Source organism: Pleurodeles waltl, chromosome 10, assembly GCF_031143425.1.
Source record: "Pleurodeles waltl isolate 20211129_DDA chromosome 10, aPleWal1.hap1.20221129, whole genome shotgun sequence".
Classification (NCBI taxonomy): Eukaryota; Metazoa; Chordata; class Amphibia; order Caudata; family Salamandridae; genus Pleurodeles; species Pleurodeles waltl.
In genome coordinates, this window is record NC_090449.1 from 1032844158 (window position 1) to 1032867958 (window position 23801).

A 23801-nucleotide genomic window follows, 5' to 3' on the forward strand; every position below is an offset into this window, starting at 1 on the left:
TAAGGGTCGAGTGGCCAACCAGTGTAAGAGCTTCCCATTTTTGTCCCCCCAGCCATAAATTCGGGCGGACGATGCCCTCCACATATGCTTCGCTGACTCAAGTGTTAGGTGTTTAATTTCCTCTCGGACCCTGGTGAGCTGCCTCAATGTGGGGATTTCGGATAAGACTGCTTGCTGGCGTTCCAGTTTTAACGCTACCGCTTCTAACTCGGACACACGTGACTCACGAATGCGCTCACGTGCTCGCAAGAGGCACTTAGCCTGTCCTCTCAAGGTAGCCTTGTAGGCAGCCCATAGCGTGCCTGACGACTGGACTGTTCCCACATTCAGTTCAAAGTACTGCGTGAGACGATCTCTAATCTCGAGGACACAATCTTCATCTTGCAAGAGCCAAGCATTTAGGCGCCATACCGGGCGCCTGGTGAGGTCCACTCCTCCCAGTCGGACTCGCACCGGTGCGTGATCCGACACCCCACGGGACAGTATCTCTGCTCCCGTGACACCGGAGAAGTCCATGGCCGGCATAAATATTAGATCAATTCTAGAGTGTGTCTGATGGGCAGCAGACGTGTGCGTATATTGACGCTCCATAGGGTGCCAAGTTCTCCACACTTCACATAGGCCTAGGCTGTCTGCCCAACTCTTAAGGCCTGTGGCTCGGGCCGACCTGCCCGCTGTGACATCTCCTGACACATCTAATCTAGGGTCTAGAACCGCATTAAAGTCTCCTCCTACTATTGTGATTCCTTGGGGGAGTCCCGCCACCACATGTCGAAGTGAACATAAGAAGGTGTCAAATCCCGCTGGGGGGGCATATACGCATACAAGATTCAATGTCACGCCACGAAGTAGTCCTGAGACTACTATGAATCTGCCTTGTGGATCGGATCTCGTAGATGTTACCACCATGGGCAGTGAGCGATGAAGCAGGATACCTACCCCTCTTGATCCCCTAGAGAAGCCTGCGTGATAGACCCTATCAAATCCCCCTCGGGCCAACATAGGGCATTTAGTTCCCATGAGGTGTGTTTCCTGCAATAGGGCTACCAATGGGGAATATCTACGGAGAGTGTTAATTACTGCAGATCTCTTGATCTTATCTAGCAGCCCGTTCACATTCCAAGAAATGATTTGTGTCAATGTGGACCAGACGTGGGTTGCGTAGGAGTCTTACAGCTTTGGATGCCAGTCAGTGGGCTAAGGAATGACCAATTAAAACTTAGTAACGCAATACTCAAAATACATCTATCTAACCCTAACTTAACCTTCCTCCCCCAAAACCGCCCCCCACCCCATACTCCCACCCAGGAAGCATCTGTCGCCCTAACCGTCAACCAAAACAAGACAGCCATAAGGACTGCCATAGGAGTGGAGTGATGGACCCCTCCAGTAAGACGGATCATTTACAATTATTCACTAGAAGTCAAGCCATATTTTACAGTACTTGAGGGGAGCCTGTATCCCCACTGTAGCCCATCACGGGTTTCTTCAAGGTGGACCAGACTCTCCAAACTTCCCCATGCGCTCCATTCGGGGCTCCATGGAACACGTCAGCCAAGCGCTGGGGATTGACTCAGACGGCCCTCCTCCTCGGCCTGCGCCTGAATCTGTCCCGTCGGAGACTCAACGGGCAACCCTCCCATTTGTGGGCCAGCCTCTCCCACCGCCTCTCCGTTCACAGAAGTGTCCAAGTGTCCTCGTCTTCCTCTTCGAGACCTAGTACGTTTACGACCCCGCCAGGACCCACCAGCGGGGGGGGGATCCCCCCGGAAGGGCTCCCCTCTTCGCGCCGCCGGGCCCCTCCGAGCCCCGACGCCCTCCTCAGTCAGCCAGTCCCATGCCTCTTCCGGGGAATCGAAGAAGTACGCCTTGTCTGCCATAATAACTTTGAGTCTCGCAGGAAAAAGGAGCATGTACGAAAGCTGCATCGCCCTAAGTTGGAGGCTGTACATTGCCTAAAAGTGGAATTGAGTCCAAGAACCAAACAAGAAAAGTATTGAACGAGAGGGCCTTTGAATGCAGATGGCAAGTATGATTATATCTGTCAGATAACTGAAACTAAATTGCAATCAGTAAGACACAGAGCATAAATGATCCACAAATTAATTATTATTATTTGCTTTATACTATCAACACAAATATCTGTTAAAAAGGAAAAAAAACGTATCATCAAAACAAATGCTGGAATCAAATGCTGTCTGTCATTGCTTCACAAAACGTCAAGGACTTTGGAGATTGGTTTGCTGTGGAGTTAATAAGAAAGTCCTGCCCACCTCATGCATAGTATCAGAGGAGGTCTGGATCCCGTTTTAAGAGAAGCCTATAGCAATGAGTCATCTGAGAAATGTAACTTCTAATGTAATTGTGATGACAATGCTATGAACGTTTTAGCACTAGCAAATACTCCAGTGTAGTGTTTGACTACAGTGGAAATAGGTTTATTGTGACATATTCCAAAAAATCTTCTGTCTATTCTGAGAGAACTACATAGGTCTAATTAGGCCAGAACAGAAAGAAATTGGGGATCTTTCATTCAGGAAAGTTCCAGTGTACAATGAAAAGGTTTGTTTACTGGCCCCAACTCTATTTGCTTCACTTTTAACCAATCTACTCCAGATCTCTTTAAAGACTGCATCTCTTACTCCAGTAATGAGGGTGTCCATATTCCATCTATTCTGTATAAGGAAAATATAATGATAATGGAGTCCACCTAAATTATCTTTCAGAGGAAATTACACATGTTTAATAAATATTGCGAGTCAAATCTATTAAGAATAGTTATGGAAAATAAGTAATGTTAGCATTTGGTGATCAATCAAGACCATTTTTGTGGCACATTGGTAGATTAAAGATTGACTCAGTAGTTACATACAAATTCATCTGTACAAATTTATAGAAAGATTTAAAGTGGAATGTTCAAAAACAAGAAACAAAGACATGCTGTCTCCTGTATTTTAGTCCTTAGGAAGTTTATGAAATATTTTGGTGGACTTTCCCTGCCACTGTTTTTAACGGCATACAAAGCATTCAAAACGATGGTCCAATCCAAGGTTCTAAATAGTGCAGAAATCCCATGTTTAGATATGAAAACTTGTAACATTAGCTAAAGCGATACTGTCTTAAATTCATGCTGGCCCCTCCCAAGTCCTCAATGGCCCAAGTAATAAAGCTGGAATTAAAATTAACATTTTGGTTTAGTAGAGCCATGTTTTAAACACTGAGATATTTGATTAAGCTCCTTGCTTAATACGACTGTATTAAAAAAATATTTCAAAGTGGACTAAAACTGGCCCAACGTGTAAGGAATCAAAATATGGTAGTAATAGGATATTTTCCCACAATTCTGCATATCTAGCAACCCCTTTAACCTTGTCTAAATTGAAATGTCTGAGCCCTGGCTATCAAGGAACCTAAAAAACATGATTTGATTTATTTGGATTTTAAAAAAATCATATCTTTGTATAGCGCTTCCTGGAAGAAGGCGCTCCCATTTACCTAATCAAGAGGAGAGACAAGAGATTGTTAAATTTCAAATATGGGTAAATTCTTTAAATGCAGTTCCAAAGGCAGCAATGTTGTTACAACGGATGCTGTGCCTTAACAGGGAAATATTGTTATACGCACATTCCGTAGAATTTCTTGTTTCTATGGGATCTTCCATTTAACTATTTAAATCCAGTCTTAATTAAATAGTCATATCCCTGGAGGCAGCTAAACATTTTTAGCAGATATGCATTTTTAGACAAAGCTTGCAGTGACAGCTGCCACTGAACTGGGGTGGTGTGGCAGGGCGGGGTGTGACGGGTCAGGGGGTTTAGAAAAAAACAAAAAAAAACACTAACCTTCTAGGGAAGACACATTTGTCTCCCCTCCATCCTCTTCTTCTTCCCATCTGCACTGCACTCAGGCTCCCAGCCAATCATGATGTTGCTGTCACCAGCGTGACAGCAGTGTCGTGATTGGTCTGAGTGGTGAAGCAGGCCGAGGGAGTGGGAGCCTGTGCATGAGCTCAACACGGCCAGCCAAACAGACATGCACACATTGTGCTGAAAAGACCCTCCTCTGGTCCCCTCCCTCCAGCCCCGTCCTGCCCCTTGCTCCCAGGAAAAATAAAATGATAATAACATAGCTTAAGTTATTACCTTTTTTTCCTTCCTATTTTCAAATTCCAGTGAGGCGACGCTCCTCTGCCTTTGTGGAGGAGCTGCCCCTAGAAGCTTGTGTAATAGGACATTTTTTAAAGCATATAAAAATACCAATTTTAATTATAATGTATTTATTCATTGTCCTAAGTGTTCTGTTTGTGCATTGTGTATAAAGTTTTTGAACAATATATGTATTTGTTTTAAAGAATGTAATCATTAGAACTTGATTGTGCAGTACGTTTGACAGTCTTGTGATCTAAATTTAAAAAAAATTAAAATCTGAATCTGGGAGCAGAAGCCATTGCCAGTAATCTTATTCTTGCTCTTGTCAACCGGAAGTGAAGTTCCATAAAAGGGGAGTGGCGTTTCCAATTCTCAATATGTGCCATAGGTGGGAACGGACAGCCATTTAATGGAAACAAGACTTATTTTATATCATCAGACTTTGACCCAGATGTAGAGAGGAAAAAGGCAGAGAAGGGAGTAAGAAGGATGAAGAGAAAGGTAGGAAAACACTATGAGAGGGAGAGAACAGCAATCAAAAATAACCTACAAGAGAGACAAAGACAGATGGAGTGTAAGGCGGTAGAAGAAACAGGCGTGTGGTGGAATGCAGACTTGGCAGCCTCAGTAGTCAGCAAACCTAACATTGAGCAGTGCTAGTGGTGGGTTCTTAAGAAAATCTTTGAGCCCCTCCACTTATTTTTTTTGTTTTTCAAGCACTGGGCGATTGCAGTTGCAGCTTGTGGTGTGGTAAAGGAGCGGGGCGGTGCAGCGCATGGAAGTGGGGGACAAAACCAAGGAAAACATTCAATAATGAAAAAGCTTATCTGACTCCCTGCCGCTGCGCTGCTCTTCTGGCTCCACTTGCAGGCACAGACTCCTAGCCTGCCCTGCGACCAATCCCAAAACTGCTCTCCTACTTCTGGCAGCATGAAAGCAGCTTTAGGATTGGCCAAAGTGCCCTGGCTTTGCGCTCCCAGGCAGACAGGCAGCCTGGGCCTGCTGTCTCCAACCCGGCAACACTGTCCTGGTTGAAGAGAGCTCAATGCGCATGTGTGTTTGGCCGGCTTGAGATGGCCCACCAAACATACATGCACACTGAGGCGAGTGCACTGTACTCCCCCTTTATCCTTGTCATCCCCCATGGTCCGCCTCTTTAAAAATAAAATGATAATAAACATAGTTTATTATCATTTTAATTGTAAAGGTTTGCAGCTCCTGCTGCTGGCAGGTGAGACGATGCTCCTCCTCCATAGCGGAGGAGCCGCCGCTAGGCTATTGTGCTAAGAATGGGTGACATGGCTAGAGTCCATAGTTATTAGGAGTTCTTTGGTGTTATGGTAGTGCAGTTGAAGAGGTGAACACTTGGAAGAAGAGATTCATTTTCCCAATGTTGGTAGCGTGGTTGTTGCCTTCAGATAGCTGTGTCCAACCATTCCTGTTTTTTTTGCCTGTCAGTTTCTGCCTTTACTCCAGTTTATATTATAATTATTACTATGGGGCATATTTTCAAGAAAGTGGAGCATCGCTCTCGATGCACCACTTGTTTTTGTATTGCCCCTGTTCCACCTAACAACACTATGCTTGCACTGTATTCACAATACGGTGCACCATGGATAATAGCGGCATCATTTTTTACGCTATTGTAACGCTTTGCTGCACTAGCTCTGAGCTGGCGTTAAAAGTGACGGACAAAATGGCACAGTGAAATGTTGTAAATTTCACTGCACAATGTGACAAAATGTGATGCAACAGGTGGCAAAGTTCGCAATGCAGCATCGAGGCACTTTGTGAATACGGCGCGGGGGAAAAGCCACCTTAGCACCACCTTAGCGTAAAAACAATAACCTATGGTTGCACCAGGTGGCACTAGGGGCTTGTAAATATGCCCCTATTTCTTTTCTATTCTGTGTATTCATATGCTTGAGAGACGTGATGGTCAATTAATCAAAAAAGTTAATACAAAGCATTAGTCAAATGCTGAACGGTTCTGCTTCATATAACACACATTTAGTTTAGTATGATGTTGTTAGAGTACCTCTGTCCCTGCTAAATTCCAGTATTACAATGTCTTCCAGCCCTGTCCTTGTTTGTGTGTAGATTCACAATCTTGTGTTCCAATGTTTCTAATTCAGTTTCCATGCTTCCAGTCCTGTGCTAGCCTGTGCGGCCCTGCTGCTTTGCTTTAAGGCTTGCACCTCGTTTCTGTGTCTTTCCGATATTCTTTATTACTTGTTTTCCCATTGCCTGTATTGCTATCTACTGTATTCCTGTTGTTGCCATCACACTGTCACTTTTGTATTCTGTAGTTACATGTTCAATTCATGTCCTTGTTTGTGTGCAGATTCCTAATCCTGAAATCGTGTTTCTAGCTCAGTTTGTACACTTCCAGTGCTTTTTTGTGTGTTGATTTCATGTACTGTTTTTCCGTGTTTCTTGAGCTGCCTACTTCCAAACCCATTCTTGTTTCTTAGGGCCAGATGTAGCAAGCCCTTTGTGCCCGCAAACTGCGAAAAACACAGTTTGCGAGGCGCAAAAGGCCAAACACGATGCACAACCTCAAATTGCGAGTCGGTACCGACTCGCAATTTGAGGCTGCGACTCGCAAATAGGAAAGGGTGTTCCCTTCCTATTTGTGACCGCATCGCCATGCAGAGTTGCTTTGGGACTGCGAATGCGGTCACAAACCAACTCGCAGTTACCATCAACTTGAAGTGGATGGTAACTCATTCGCAAAAGGGAAGGGGTCCCCATGGGACCCCTTCCCCTTTGTGAATGTCATTAAAAATATTTTTTCAGAGCAAATGGTTTCGGTAATTTTTCTTTTTGCAGGTCGTTTTCCTTTAAGGAAAACAGGCTGCAAAAAAAAAAAAAACAGCTTTATTCAAAAAGCAGTCACGGACATGGTGGTCTGCTGTCTCCAGCAGGCCACCATCCCTGTGAGTGCCTAGACTCGCTATGGGGTCGCAAACTGCGACCCACCTCATAAATATTCATGAGGTGGGTCTTTGCGACCCCATAGCGAGTCGCAGAAGGTGTCTGAGACACCTTTCTGCATCTCGTATTGCGAGTTGCAATTTGCGAGTCGCTATGACCTGCAAATTGCAAGTCACAATTTAATACCTACCTACATCTGGCCCTTAGAATCCTCTTCTCCTTTTCCAGAGCCTTGTCTCTGTATGAAGTTACTTTTGCTCCATCCCCTTTATTTTTTCTTATGATTATAAATCTAGGTTATTGTTACTACTCAGTGTCAGTGAGTTCCAAGTCTCAGTGCCTCTTTGATAGAGAATCACTCAGCGCTCTTCTTCCCTAAGAGTTACCGGGTGTCTTCCATGGTTCTGTGAGATTAACTCTATTGTTAAATCTTTTTCATTTTTAGACAGATTAGTTTCCACAGACCATACAAACTATGGTAGTTTGTCTATTGTTCTTCTGCTTGTATTTTCCTGTTACCTTCCTAATGTTATTACAATGTATTTGCATTGTCTTACTAGGTTTTTTTTTGCAGGCATTACCTGGTTTATGTCCAGTGCCCCAGTCCATTTGTGTTCCAGTCCACTCCAGTCTTCAGTTTCTGTCCTACCCTTTTCCTTCCAAGTTCTCAGTTACTTCCTTACATGTGCTAAACCCCTCCTTGTGAATTACCTTTGTAGTGGATCCTATTTAGTTTTAATGGAATCAGGAGTTTAGCTTAGCCTTTGGATTGCAGGCCTGGGCACCTGACACCCAGTGACTTTAACCTACTTAGCGTGCTCTGTTTTAGCACATTTATTCAGTTATTTCTTCCAAGATGGCTGCCATATTTATAGTTAGGAAGATGTTTTAGTTTTTTCGTTCTCAGTGCCACTCTGTAAAGGCATTACTATCAGCGTCAAAGATAAATGAGATACGTAGGTATACACATCATGTACTTTCCCACTTTCGTGTGACAGTAGAATCATGTACATTTTCAGGGAATTGTTTATATAATTGCCTCCCCAAGCATGCCTTCTTATCTATTGTTTGGGAACATACCTGCATCAGGAGTCCTACCAGATCAGTATAAATACATCTCACAAAGACAAGATAATTAAAGGGATTACTACCAGATGCCATGAACGCTATCTATGCTACTCGTTGCCTTGATGCTGACCCAGTCTTCGTGTCCCCATGGAGCCTGATCTAGAGCCCTTATTCCTATATAACGAGGGTTGGGGGGCTCTTCTCATGGACATGATGCTGGCAGATTAGGTTTAACACACCTAGCTCTCTTTAGGTTAGAGATTAGGTTAATCATGCTAGGGTATTAGGGCCTACTTCACATCTATTTCATAGTACGTTATTGCAAGATGGTGCCGGTCTTTGTATTCATGAATCATTTTTTCCATTCTGTTCTTTGCATTGTTCATTATCCTAATCATTGCAGCCCATGGAATTTATTATAGATTGCAGTCTTGTTAATAAAACCTATTGAAAACTTTACTGCATCTCCCTCACTGCCTGTGTTTGACTGAGACATGTTGTTCATGTGAGGAAGGGGTAATCTCCATTTAACCACGACCTCCCTGAAATGTCACACTCTTGAGTCCATGCGTAAAGGCTGCCGCAAATCCCCTTTTACTGTTTGGGTACAAACAAAAGTGCTGTCATCCCTAAACCAGAAATCTTGCCTGGAGCAAGAGTCAAACTACGACACCTTGTTCCTGCAGAAGGCATGCTTTACCTCTACCTCCATCCCCATTCTTAACTGACCAACAAGCATGGATGAAACTGGTGGAGTCCCTAATAATCCTTTCTCAACTCTTCCTTCCTCTATTCCTCCTTTGACTCATCCCATACCTAATTTTACAAATGCGATCTTCAAAATAACACTTTCTAGTCTCTTTCCTCCTCTATCCATCATTTAACTCATCCCAAACCTCATTTTACTACTATGATCCCCAAAAAACACTACTTAGACTCTTCCCTGCTCTTCCCTCCGCCAGTCCACCAGTCCTCCTGTATCCTATTTAATAAAACTAACAGATTCACATGCCCACCACTCAAATTAACAATTTATATTCCCCTATACTAATCCACCCTTATTTCATTTTGGGTTCTGGAGTAGCATGCTACTCGCCAAAAAGCATTTCATGCCTCATGAAGGGCAGTAAGCGCTACATAACTACAATTACAATTTAGCATTCCAGAGACGCCAAGAGATTATTTGCATACTTCACTAGAGAGACAATTTATACATAAAGCGGCAGTGGTTTGGTGGCACTCAGTATAGGCATTTAAAGAGAGAGTGCTTTAGCAACAGAAGCAACAGAAGAGATGCAGCTTGTCTTTGGCAGTATTAAAAGCTGAATAGTGTGAGTGTTTGGGTCTGTGGTGGGTCGGTGAGTGAGATATTGTGAAGGAAGGCACAGAAGGGTGATGTCCATTAATGCAGTTGGATTTAAGAGTGCTGTCTTCAGATTTAGTACCCCTGTAAAGGATTACAGATAAGAGTCCTTGGTGCCATCTTGGGTCCTCTGCGTAGCACCAACTGTATTCTTATGGCACAGGATGCATGGGATATTCCTGAAGACAGATAGCTTCAATTTAACATTCTAGATGGAAAACTAGAAAAAGTGGACCCAAAAGGGACGCAGACACTCTTTTCGATATGATGATGATGATATTTTCTAAACAGTGCAAGATTTGCTCTCAATAAAAAGTGGGACAGCACAACATTTATATGGAGCTTTTGGTGTTTTTTCATAGTGAGGGCATTCAACAAGAACAAAGAGCAATGTTGTGTATTACTGAGGAGGGTGCACATTCTGGAATGAGAAATGTCAACCACTTAGGGGTCATGAAATCCAGGTGTATTACAGAGCATGAAAATGATCATGGCAGTACAACCCATTGATTTTTCAACCCCAGTAATACAGTGGCTCCCCTTCCCACTACCCACCTTCTCTGCAACAATTTTTCTTAAAACACACTTGGCAGATGGTCACCAGGATCAACAGCCTTGGGTAAATGAGAAAGAGACAGGCTGCATAGGCACAGATGATGGGCGTAACACACAGATACTAAAGAGTTTGGAATTGTGGACTAAACATGGGACCTACAAAAGTGTAACAGTGAGGCAAAATGAAGAAGGCCGAGTTAAGTTGAAAGGTTAATCCTTTTTTGGAGGTATGGCACAGTAAAATGAGGAGCACAAACTCCATTGTATCTCATCTTTAACTGACCACTACACTTTCAAAGTCCAACCAACATAAAAAGGTGACAATCTCACACTATGTGATGCAAATGTACATCACTGAGCACTTCAGTCATTACACATCTACCATTTATAGAAACAACTAAAAACAAGAACTGAAATACAAGTGTCATAAAAACAACAATAATGTATAGAACAGAAGTGAGAAATTATAAAAATGACCAAGAATATGTAGACAGAAAACCCTTGAGATGATGGTGAATCCCAAAACAAACCAGTCCAAAATCTGAAAGGAGGAACTCTACAGTTTCCACTGTGGTGAAGTTTTTATCGATCAGTGATGCAACAAGGTTAATTGATGCAGTTGTATCCCCTCCAATCAGTGAAGTCCAGAAACGTATACTTTCTACTGATACTCATTTGGACCAAAACACATAGACAGGGACCCTACCCACCTTTCCTATATGCCACTCTTGATTACCCTCAACCTTCACCACATTACCTCTGATTTTTAAGACTGAAACTGGGTCATGGAACTTCAACAAGGCTTTCTTAAAGAGAAGACCTCTTTGACGCTAACCCACATTAATTTTAGGGGGATACCTTCATACATTTGAGTGCTGTTGTGGAGTAGATTCTTCCATTCTTTCAGTCAGAATTATGCTGGGCTGCCTCCCACTTTTTATGTCAAGAAGAAGTGTCTTTAGAGCTAGTATTCCTTCCCGCATTAATTTGAAAGGGGATTTGTATGAGGATACATAAGGGGTTTTCCTCTGAGACCAAAGGATGCTACAAGCCTGTTTACCCAGATCCTTTTTACATCAATATGCACCGTGGCCACATTCCACCATCACTTTTTTTGCCCATGCCGTTACTCTGTGGCTGGCATAGTGGGGTTCTCAAATGCCTCACACTACAATTATCTCAAAACTCATGTACCTTTTGAGATGCGATAGAGATACCATTGTCCCTTGAATAACTTCAGGGATCCCTTCAATAATTAACACATCACACAAGCACAGGAAGAACGTCTGACCAGTGGGCTCAAGTAAAAATGTACCCTCAGCCAACCATGGCAAGTGAACAATAAAGACAATCATATATCTGCATTGGCCAGGGAAGACATGGAAGGGTACCAAGAAAACAAAACTGATTCTTTGCTAGGCTCATTCTGGGACAACACTGGGTTATTCGGGGGGGACACTGTAATCATATGTTTATCGCTCACACAGTATTGTGTACACTCAACAATTCGCTTTTTAACTTCCCCATCCATATGTCATGGCCAGTACTCTTTGTGGATTCTCTTCTAAGCAAGTGTGTGCTGCAGATGACCACTGTGGGACATTTTAATGATTTTACCCGGCAGATTGGTGGGGGTATTAATCTATCGTCCCTAAAGAATTGATCATCCACATCAGCCAACTCATCTGCCACCTTCTAGAATGAGACACCTTTTCCTTAGGCCATCCTTTTCACATTAATGTCAATACTTCCTGCAATATGCTATCCCTGGTCAACTCACCTTTCCACTCACTGCTGTTGCTGCAGACCCCAGTGTTGATTTCACAATCAGCAATGGCACAGCACCATTTTATGATTGTTGTCCACCCCTTGCACTAATCAGGCAAATTGAGAGGCAGTCTGCATGCATATTGAGACCACCAGAAATGTACTTGATTTCAAAAATGTATTCCAGAAGCTTTATGGCTAACTTGGAAAATCTTGCTGTTTGCTTCTTTACTTTTACAACAGACAAAATGTCAACAAGAGGCTTGTTGTAGGAAGTTGGCTCTGTATGCACTATTTCAAAGTCAGGAATAGTATGCACAGAGTGCAAGGGTTCCCCTTAGAGGTAAGATAGTGGCAAAAAGAGATAATACTAATGCTCTAATGTGGTAGTGTGGTCGAGCAGTAGGCTTATCAAAGGAGTAGTGTTAAGCATTTGTTGTACACACACAGGCAATAAATGAGGAACACACACTCCGAGACAATTCCAGGCCAATAGGTTTTTGTATAGAAAAATATATTTTCTTAGTTTATTTTAAGAGCCACAGGTTCAAGATTTACATGTAATACTTCAAATGAAAGGTATTGCAGGTAGGTACTTTAGGAACTTTGAATTAGCATAATAGCATATACAGTTTTCACATAAATGACATATAGCTATTTTAAAACTAGACAGTGCAATTTTCAACAGTTCCTGGGGGAGGTAAGTGTTTGTTCGTTTTTTCAGGTAAGTAAACCACCTACGGGGTTCAAGTTTGGGTCCAAGGTAGCCCACCGTTGGGGGTTCAGAGCAACCCCAAAGTTACCACACCAGCAGCTCAGGGCCGGTCAGGTGCAGAGGTCAAAGTGGTGCCCAAAACGCATAGGCTTCAATGGAGAAGGGGGTGCCCCGGTTCCAGTCTGGCAGCAGGTAAGTACCCACGTCTTCGGAGGGCAGACCAGGGGGGTTTTGTAGGGCACTGGGGGGACACAAGTCCACACAGAAAGTACACCCTCAGCGGCATGGGGGCGACCGGGTGCAGTGTGCAAACAAGCGTCAGGTTTGTAATAGAAAGCAATGGGAGACCAAGGAGTCTCTTCAGCGATGCAGGCAGGCAAGGGGGTGGCTCCTCGGGGTAGCCACCACCTGGGCAAGGGAGAGGGCCCCTTGGGGGTCTCTCCTGCACTGGAGGTCGGATCCTTCAGGTCCTGGGGGCTGCGGGTGCAGTGTCCCTACCAGGCGTCGGGTTCTTAGAAGCAGGCAGTCGCGGTCAGGGGGAGCCTCGGGTTTCCCTCTGCAGGCGTCGCTGTGGGGGCTCAGGGGGGGCAACTCTGGCTACTCACGGTCTTGCCGTCGCCGGGGAGTCCTCCCTGAAGTGTTTGTTCTCCACAAGTCGAGCCGGGGGCGTCGGTGCAGAGTGCCAAGTCTCATGCTTCCGGCGGGAAACACGAGTTGTTTCAAAGGTGCTTCTTTGTTGCAAAGTTGCAGTCTTTTTTTTTTATAACGAATTTTTATTGATTTTGCAATAAAATAAAGTAATACAAAACAAACAATACAATTATATACTAAAAATAAAGTAACAAGGCGCCAATGGGCACCAAACAGTGGTCAGCTCCAAAGCCCCAGACAGCACCTTGAGTAGATAGACGGTACATGTCAATACCAACGTGCCACGTATGTGTCTCATTTCCCTCCAAAGGAGTTGGTGGAGTGTGTAAGGGTTCTTCTTTCCACTGTGTCGGTCCGCATCCCAGGGGGTTAAAATGTCATTCCGTCCCACTTCCCCCAGATCTTGTTATACTTACTCGGACACCCTCTAACCTCATATACGAGCTTTTCACATTGGGCACACCAGTCCATTCCCCTCCTCCATTTGGTCAGGGCCGGAGCCATAGTGGCTTTCCAGTCCGCCACGATGTCTCTTTTGGCCACTAGGCATGCCACCCCCAGCCAGGTACGTTCTGCTCTACGTAGTCCCGATTCTCCCATAACCCCTAATAGGGATGTCAATGGTGTCAGCGCCACGTCAACTTGCAGAATCAACGAGACCTCACGCGAGATCATCTTCCAATATGTACTGATAACCGAGCATGACCACACCATATGGAAAAAATCAGCTTTAGGGCTCATACAGCGGGGACAATCAGCCGTAGGCCGGAGTCCTGCTCTGTGCAATCTGGAGGGTGCAAGGTAAGCAGTATGAAGATAATATGTCTGTACTAGTCGGAGACGTGTCGTCATAGTCAGGGAGTGGGGAGCTGCCAAAGCTTCAGTCCAGTCCTCCTCTTCAAGAGGGCCCACCCATCCCTCCCATTTCTGACGAAGTACCTCCAGGGAGCAGGCCGTAGTAGAGATTAATGTGCGATACACCTGGGAGACACCTCCCCTGCCCAGATTCCCCATCAGAGCCCTCCTCTCCATAGGACTGCTTACGGGTATGCTATTCCCTGGCTGGACCTGCGTCAGAAGGGCATGTCGTACTTGGAGGTACTTGTGGAACTGTGTCTTATTTAGTGCAAAGATTTCTTGGAGATCCTCAAAGGAACGCATGCTCGTGCCCTCCCATACATCACCCAGAGTAGAGATGCCTATAATATCCCATTTCTGGAATCCCTCAAGACCCACAACTTCGCCCAAGCAGGTCCCCTGCCACAGTGGGGTCTGCTGAGTAAGGCGTCCCCACCATCCCGAGATCTTTTGAGCCGTCCGCCATCCCTGCAGCACCACCCCTGTCACCCCAGGGGTCTCACGAGTGATCTTACCACCATATAGGGCGTCAAAGATCTTGGGGTAGGTCAATGTCTGGAGTTCCAGACGGTTCGCCGGATCTGTCCAACCCCCCCCCAACCAGTCGTTGATCACTAGTAGTTGCGTCGCCAGGTGGTAGTAATGGACATTAGACATTCCCAAGCCCCCTTCATTAACATCTCTCTGACAGGTTTTAAGCGCTAGCCGGGGACGGGTACCACTCCATAGAAATTGGCGTGCTAGCGAGTCCATGCCTCTAAACCATTTCATGGGGATAGGGTTAGGATAGTTTTGAAGGAGGTAGAGAAGTCTGGGAAGGGCCATCATCTTATAGAGTGCGATTCTTCCCAGCAAATTAAGAGGAAGGTCCTTCCAACGTTGAAGATCGTCTTTGATTCTTCTGGTTAAAGGTGTGACATTGAGCTCCCATGCTAATTCAGGGAGCATTGCGACATGCACCCCCAGGTATTTTAAGCTATTTCTTCGCACTGGAATACTTTGTTGCCAGTCCATACAATCTCTAGATTGATGGAGCGGAACCAACAGGGATTTTTGGGGGTTTAGGGCGAGACCCGATGCCTCCGAGAAGACATCCAGAATTTGCATGATACGGGGACCACTCCTGGCCGGATTGGCTATGTATAATAGGACATCGTCCGCATAAAGTGCCACACGGTCTTCTGGACACACTGGCCAAGACCAGCCTTCCATCAGAGGATCCTCTCGAAATAACTTCGCCAGGGGTTCTATTATTAATGCAAAGAGTAAGGGGGATAGTGGACATCCTTGTCTGGTACCACGCCCGATCGGGAACACCCCTGAGACCACTCCGTTTACTTGGACCTGAGCCGTCGGATTATAGTAGAGCAGTCCCACAAGACCTCGGAACTTGGGTCCAAGGCCGTTTTTAATAAGTACTTGTTCAAGATAGGACCAATCCACTGTATCAAAGGCCTTCTCGAAATCAAGTAGGAGCAGCGCTAGAGGGGTGTGTGACAGGATTTTACGGTGTGCTAAGGCTAAATGTAGACGCCTAATACAGTGCCTGGTGCTCCGCGTAGGCATGAAGCCGCATTGGTCAGGGTGCACCAAGACGGGCATTGCCTCTTTTAATCTATTGGCAAGGATCAAGGCTAGCACCTTGATCTCAGTGTTGAGGAGGGAGATAGGCCGATAAGCCGAGCAATTTGGCGATGGGGGCTGGGTCTTCGGGATTACTACTATTGTAGCAAGGTCAATCCCTGAGGGGAAGTGACCTTTCTGCTCGGCTTCTCTATACATCTCAAGTAAGTGCGGGGCCAGAATGTCACTACATTTCTTGTACAGTTCCGCAGGAAACCCATCCGGACCTGGTGTCTTGCTTGAAGCCAGACTGGCAATCGCACTCGTTACTTCCGCTAGGTCAAGTGCTTCGTCCAGCCTGTCCCTAGTCGCCTGAGACACTCTGGCGAGTGTTATGTCGTTCAGGAGGGGGGAAGCTTTTTCAACCGTAGGCCGGGGGTGTTCTGCGTATAGGCATGCATAATAGGAAGCAAAACTCTGTGCAATCTCGATGGGTGTCTTGTGAAGGGTACCTGTGTTATCTCTAATTTCGGGAATGATTCTGTTAGCTAAGGGTCGAGTGGCCAACCAGTGTAAGAGCTTCCCATTTTTGTCCCCTCAGCCATAAATTCGGGCGGACGATGCCCTCCACATATGCTTCGCTGACTCAAGTGTTAGGTGTTTAATTTCCTCTCGGACCCTGGTGAGCTGCCTCAATGTGGGGATTTCGGATAAGACTGCTTGCTGGCGTTCCAGTTTTAACGCTACCGCTTCTAACTCGGACACACGTGACTCACGAATGCGCTCACGTGCTCGCAAGAGGCACTTAGCCTGTCCTCTCAAGGTAGCCTTGTAGGCAGCCCATAGCGTGCCTGACGACTGGACTGTTCCCACATTCAGTTCAAAGTACTGCGTGAGACGATCTCTAATCTCGAGGACACAATCTTCATCTTGCAAGAGCCAAGCATTTAGGCGCCATACCGGGCGCCTGGTGAGGTCCACTCCTCCCAGTCGGACTCGCACCGGTGCGTGATCCGACACCCCACGGGACAGTATCTCTGCTCCCGTGACACCGGAGAAGTCCATGGCCGGCATAAATATTAGATCAATTCTAGAGTGTGTCTGATGGGCAGCAGACGTGTGCGTATATTGACGCTCCATAGGGTGCCAAGTTCTCCACACTTCACATAGGCCTAGGCTGTCTGCCCAACTCTTAAGGCCTGTGGCTCGGGCCGACCTGCCCGCTGTGACATCTCCTGACACATCTAATCTAGGGTCTAGAACCGCATTAAAGTCTCCTCCTACTATTGTGATTCCTTGGGGGAGTCCCGCCACCACATGTCGAAGTGAACATAAGAAGGTGTCAAATCCCGCTGGGGGGGCATATACGCATACAAGATTCAATGTCACGCCACGAAGTAGTCCTGAGACTACTATGAATCTGCCTTGTGGATCGGATCTCGTAGATGTTACCACCATGGGCAGTGAGCGATGAAGCAGGATACCTACCCCTCTTGATCCCCTAGAGAAGCCTGCGTGATAGACCCTATCAAATCCCCCTCGGGCCAACATAGGGCATTTAGTTCCCATGAGGTGTGTTTCCTGCAATAGGGCTACCAATGGGGAATATCTACGGAGAGTGTTAATTACTGCAGATCTCTTGATCTTATCTAGCAGCCCGTTCACATTCCAAGAAATGATTTGTGTCAATGTGGACCAGACGTGGGTTGCGTAGGAGTCTTACAGCTTTGGATGCCAGTCAGTGGGCTAAGGAATGACCAATTAAAACTTAGTAACGCAATACTCAAAATACATCTATCTAACCCTAACTTAACCTTCCTCCCCCAAAACCGCCCCCCACCCCATACTCCCACCCAGGAAGCATCTGTCGCCCTAACCGTCAACCAAAACAAGACAGCCATAAGGACTGCCATAGGAGTGGAGTGATGGACCCCTCCAGTAAGACGGATCATTTACAATTATTCACTAGAAGTCAAGCCATATTTTACAGTACTTGAGGGGAGCCTGTATCCCCACTGTAGCCCATCACGGGTTTCTTCAAGGTGGACCAGACTCTCCAAACTTCCCCATGCGCTCCATTCGGGGCTCCATGGAACACGTCAGCCAAGCGCTGGGGATTGACTCAGACGGCCCTCCTCCTCGGCCTGCGCCTGAATCTGTCCCGTCGGAGACTCAACGGGCAACCCTCCCATTTGTGGGCCAGCCTCTCCCACCGCCTCTCCGTTCACAGAAGTGTCCAAGTGTCCTCGTCTTCCTCTTCGAGACCTAGTACGTTTACGACCCCGCCAGGACCCACCAGCGGGGGGGGGATCCCCCCGGAAGGGCTCCCCTCTTCGCGCCGCCGGGCCCCTCCGAGCCCCGACGCCCTCCTCAGTCAGCCAGTCCCATGCCTCTTCCGGGGAATCGAAGAAGTACGCCTTGTCTGCCATAATAACTTTGAGTCTCGCAGGAAAAAGGAGCATGTACGAAAGCTGCATCGCCCTAAGTTTTTGTTTCACTTGCTCATATGAGCGGCGGCGGACCTGGACCTCCCGGGTATAGTCTGGAAATACTAAGATTTTGTAGTTGTCCCACTGAAGATTTTCAGAGCGCCTCGCCTCTTTGAGGATATTGTCACGATCTCTAAAGTTGAGGATTCGGGCAATCATCGGCCGTTTTGGACCGCCCGGAGGGGGGCGAGGACCAAGGGCCCTGTGCGCACGTTCCACTGCAAACCAAGGTGAAAGAGATTGGTCTGGCATCCAGCTTTTGATCCATTGCTCTAAAAATTCTGTGGCTTTATTCTCTTCCGCGCCTTCCGGGAATCGTACAAAACGTAGGTTGTTTCGTCTCGATCGATTTTCCGCATCTTCTGCCCGGCTATGTAATTCTGCTGTTCGAGTTTGTAACTGGGCCACCTTGGTTCTAAGGTCAGCTAGTTCGTCTTCGTTGCAGGAGACTCTGCCCTCCACGTTAGTGATCCGATTTGCCGCATTTCTGAGGTCCTGCCTGATAAGGCCCATCTCCTCACGCACCTCTCCGATTTTAGTCTCTACAGCTGATTGCGAAGACTGGATTGCCAGGAGGATGGCATTCACTCTGTCTGGTGTTGGGTCCCCCACGGCTGTCTCTCCGCCCCCTCTCGGACCTGTTGGCGTTGCAAATTGATCAATCTTTGGTTGAGAGGATGGAGGGTGTTTACTTGCTCTGTCTTTCCCCATGTTATCTCGGAGGGAGGGGATGGAGAACCCAGATCGAATTATGCAGCTCTTCCGTCCAAATTCAGCACCCTAAGCGCATCTACAGGGAAGACACAGCGGTCGGGCCCCAACAGGGTGTGCCAGCGAAATATGTCAAGGACCTTTGAATTTGTTGGCTTCCACTGAGTCATGTGTAGCTGGATTACCCCGTGGCCGGTTTCTTCTCCTATCAGACAGTTTTGGAAAGACGGGAAGTCGTGGGGCTCGATGACCATCCGCGAGCCCCAGCGCGTCGCAATTAGATTCCCATCTCCGAGGTTATTGGCGTGCTTTATCAAAATTGCGGCTGTGGAATAGGGGCAAGCCTTTGGGGAGTCTCTTTAAAATTAGGGATTGTGAATCGCAGGGCACAGCCTTAATGTTCAGGCCCGCTGCGCCCTACTGAGTTCCCATTACGCTGCTTACTTATGGGGAGGGGGGCCCCGATCTCTCTTCTCCCCTCCTCCTCTCCTCTCTGGCGTGAGGGGCAACTGCGCTCCTGCGCGGGCGGACCAGGGGGGGCCGCAGGCGTCCACTTCACCCCGGTCGCCCAGGATCAGCGGCCGTGCCGCACAGTCACGTCCCCGTAGTCGCACAGCTCACCTCCTCCATGTCGTCCTCGCTACTCTCCCCTCGCATAGGCAGGGTATCACAAGCCGGCCCGTGGGCTCCGGACTGCAGAATCCGGTCCAGACGCCCTCCGTAGGACACTCCGCGCGGTCTTCTTAGCGGGCAAGCCCCTGTCCAGGGGCCCGACCACGTCCACTCGAGTCAGGCAGGGGAGCCCCTCTCCCGGGGCTCACTCTCTCCGGGCCTCTCGCCGGGCCCACAGGTCCAGCACCTCATAGTCCGGCCCTCCGAGGACCAACGGAGAACGCCGGCTTCGTCGCTCTCCCGTCCCCCGGGGGCACCATGTTTCAGCTCGCCCCAGGCACTCCAGCCCCGCACACGGCACCGGCGCCGGAGGAGGCCCCGTCAGCGGGCGGGCTCCAACGCCGAGGCGCATCCCGGCGCCGTCAGCCCGGCCGCCATCTTAGGAGACCCACCGACCCGGTCGTATCCAGCCTTCACAGCTCTCACGGCTCGGACTGAGCCAGCGCTAGCGCCGGAGGCCTCCCCGAGGTCCAGGGGCTCACAGGGGCGGCCAGGGCAGCATGGTAGACCTCTCGATGGCGGCTTCTGAGGGCGGATGACGGAGGGGTCCAGAGCACTCTCAGAGTGCGACCGCCATCTTGACGCCCGAAGCCACGCCTCCGCAAAGTTGCAGTCTTTGGTGAACAGAGCCGCTGTCCTCGGGAGTTCTTGGTCCTTCTAGATGCAGGGCAGTCCTCTGAGGCTTCAGAGGTCGCTGGTCCCTGTGGAAAGCGTCGCTGGAGCAGTGTCTTTAGAAGTGGGGAGACAGGCCGGTAGAGCTGGGGCCAAAGCAGTTGGTGTCTCCGTCTTCTCTGCAGGGTTTTTCCGCTTAGCAGTCCTCTTCTTCTTAGGTTGCAGGAATCTGAGTTCCTAGGTTCTGGGGAGCCCTTAAATACTAAATTTAAGGGCGTGTTTAGGTCTGGGGGGTTAGTAGCCAATGGCTACTAGCCCTGAGGGTGGGTACACCCTCTTTGTGCCTCCTCCCTGAGGGGAGGGGGGGACATCCCTAATCCTATTGGGGGAATCCTCCATCTGCAAGATGGAGGATTTCTGAAAGTTAGAGTCACCTCAGCTCAGCTTAGGGGCTGTCCTGACTGGCCAGTGACTCCTCCTTGTTTTTCTCACTATCTCCTCTGGCCTTGCCGCCAAAAGTGGGGCCGTGGCCAGAGGGGGCAGGCAACTCCACTAGCTGGAGTGCCCTGGGGTGCTGTAACAAAGGGGGTGAGCCTTTGAGACTCACCGCCAGGTGTTACAGTTCCTGCAGGGGTAGGTGTGAAGCACCTCCACCCAGTACAGGCTTTGTTACTAGCCACAGAGTGACAAAGGCACTCTCCCCATGTGGCCAGCAACATGTGTGGTGTGTGGCAGGCTGCTAAAACTAGTCAGCCTACACGGATAGTCGGTTAAGGTTTAAGGGGGCACCTCTGAGGTGCCCTCTGGGGTGTATGTTACAATAAAATGTACACTGGCATCAGTGTGCATTTATTGTGCTGAGAAGTTTGATACCAAACTTCACAGTTTTCAGTGTAGCCATTATGGTGCTGTGGAGTTCGTGCATGACAGACTCCCAGACCATATACTCTTATGGCTACCCTGCACTTACAATGTCTAAGGTTTGGCTTAGACACTGTAGGGGCATAGTGCTCATGCACTTATGGCCTCACCTATGGTATAGTGCACCCTGCCTTAGGGCTGTAAGGCCTGCTAGAGGGGTGACTTATCTATACTGCATAGGCAGTGTGAGGTTGGCATGGCACCCTGAGGGGAGTGCCATGTCGACTTAGTCTTTTTATCCCCACTAGCACACACAAGCTGGCAAGCAGTGTGTCTGTGCTGAGTGATGGGTCCCCAGGGTGGCATAAGATATGCTGCAGCCCTTAGAGACCTTCCCTGGCATCAGGGCCCTTGGTACCAGGGGTACCAGTTACAAGGGACTTACCTGGATGCCAGGGTGTGCCAATTGTGGAAACAAAAGTACAGGTTAGGGAAAGAACACTGGTGCTGGGGCCTGGTTAGCAGGCCTCAGCACACTTTCAAATCAAAACTTAGCATCAGCAAATGCAAAAAGTCAGGGGGTAACCATGCCAAGGAGGCATTTCCTTACACTTGTGATCTGCTTTTCTCACAAAACGTCTTCCCCAAACATACAACCAAAATTTTCCACTCCCTACAGGCATGCCAACATGTCTTTCTCAGTGACAGAGCTCATTCATTCTATAAGTCTTGGGGTTTTTGAGTCACAAACAACAGTGTATTCCCTGTGCCCATCAACTGGTGATGAGATAGCACTCAATCCATATGCACTTGTGTCAATGCTAATATGGCTTGTATCTGCTCAGAAAAAGGCTAGAGAAAAGGAGCTTAGGAAATTAAGCCTTGATTTTTGGAAAATCCTACATCTTTCACACTACTTCACTTAAACTCTGCCCTTTTCTTAACAGTGGTGTAAAACTTTCCATCAAATTGGTGAATCCTTTAAGGAACATAGAAGAGAATGTACCCATATTCAGAAATGACTTGATCTGTCACAGGGAGTTGGGCTATTCACAATACTGTCAACCAGCACAGTTTCATTTTAACCCCAGAGCAAGTTATCACATGCCTCAGATATTCAGTTTCTGATGTCTTCCAGCTACACCCATATTTATCATCTGTCTCATACAAAATGTCCAAAACGTTTCCAGCAGCAGCACTGTGTTACTGCAAAACATTGCCAAAATCAGAATGCTGTTCTATAAACATTGGGAATGCCCTGCAGCATCACTGTTACCACCCTCTGAAAGTTTGATATGGCTGATACCAACCTGAAATATAAGCAGCAAAATTATATACTTCCCATGGGAGTGATAAATGCTGTATAATGCCTGAGTTGGGATCCAACATAATCTAGTGTTATGCTGCCTTGAACTACCTAGCCTGACCAACACTAGACAGCAAGCTCTCTATCCTTGGGAGAGGAAGCATTCAACCTTGTTTAATCTCCTAAGGTCTATGCAGACCCCCAAGTCACCCAATTTCTTTAGGGCCAATACAAGGTATGATAGTCAAAGTATGTAATTTACAGGTTCTATCACTCTGTCTTCACATTGCCTGAACAACTAATATATATATATATTCTAAACAACTAATAAACCATAAAGACCAAAAGGAAAACCTTACCTTAAAATTAGTTGTTCAGGCAATTGTTATTCAGACACAGTAGTTGTTCAGACAGTAGTTGTTCAGTACTTAGTTGTAGAGACTTTTTAGTTGTTTAGCAGTAGTGGTTCAGGCAAGTAGTGGTTTAGACCTAGTTGTTCAGGATGTTTCCCATCCTAAGGTGATCGCAATACTGTGGACAGGATGTCCGTCACATTTGTGATGGAGTATTCCCTCTGCGGAGTTCTAAGTCAGGTGCTTAGGCTTTACATTGAGTACCCACTTATAACAGCTCACGTTAAAGATAAGCAGCCCTTCATTATGTCATCACAAGGGCGTGAGACTGATGTCAGAGCTTGCCGCCAAAAACTGAGCAATGAGTCAGAGTGAAGAAGGTCAAGTTAAGTCAAACAGTTAGAGGCATATATAAGAAAAATGGTGCTGCACACAGTGCAGTGCCACTTTTCTTGCACCCCCTTAGCGCCCCCCAAACGTCACCATGTGTGCGCCGTATTTAAAATAAGGCGCACCATGGCGGTAGTTAGGGGACTAGCGTCTGATGTTTTGATATCAGTCTGGCACGTTGCAGGATTAGCATAAAAAATTCTGACGCTAATCCTGCAAAGCACCCAGAGGCCCATTGTAACCAATAGAAGCCTCCTTTTAACACCTGCTCTGAGCAGGCGTTAAAAGTGCTGAAATAAATGGTGCACGGAAATCTCTTAGATTTCCATGTGCCATTTTTTTGACCACCCTAATGGAGGAACACCCCCTTGCATACGTAATGTCTGGCACAGGCATAATGTAGCACAAAGGGTTACAAAGTGGCGCTATGCACGCATTGCGCTCCTTTGTACATATGGAACAGCCTTTTTGGCCTTCTAAGGCCCCATTAGCGTCATAAAAATGACGCTAGTGTGGGTTGGAATGGCGCTAGGGGCTCTTACATATGCCCCTTAATCTTTTATTAAAGGGGGGATGGTGATGAAAAGGGAATGCAAACCTCAGCTTCAAACAGTTTGGTCTCCTGCCCTCAGTTCACTACTATTCTTTGAAAGCCCAACCAAAACTCTCAGGATGACAATGTCACACCCTGTGCCTGTGATGTAAATGGACGGACCATGAGAGGGCAAAGAATGTGGTGTTGTCACCTCCAACAACCAAGCATACTTTCATGATGAAGATTG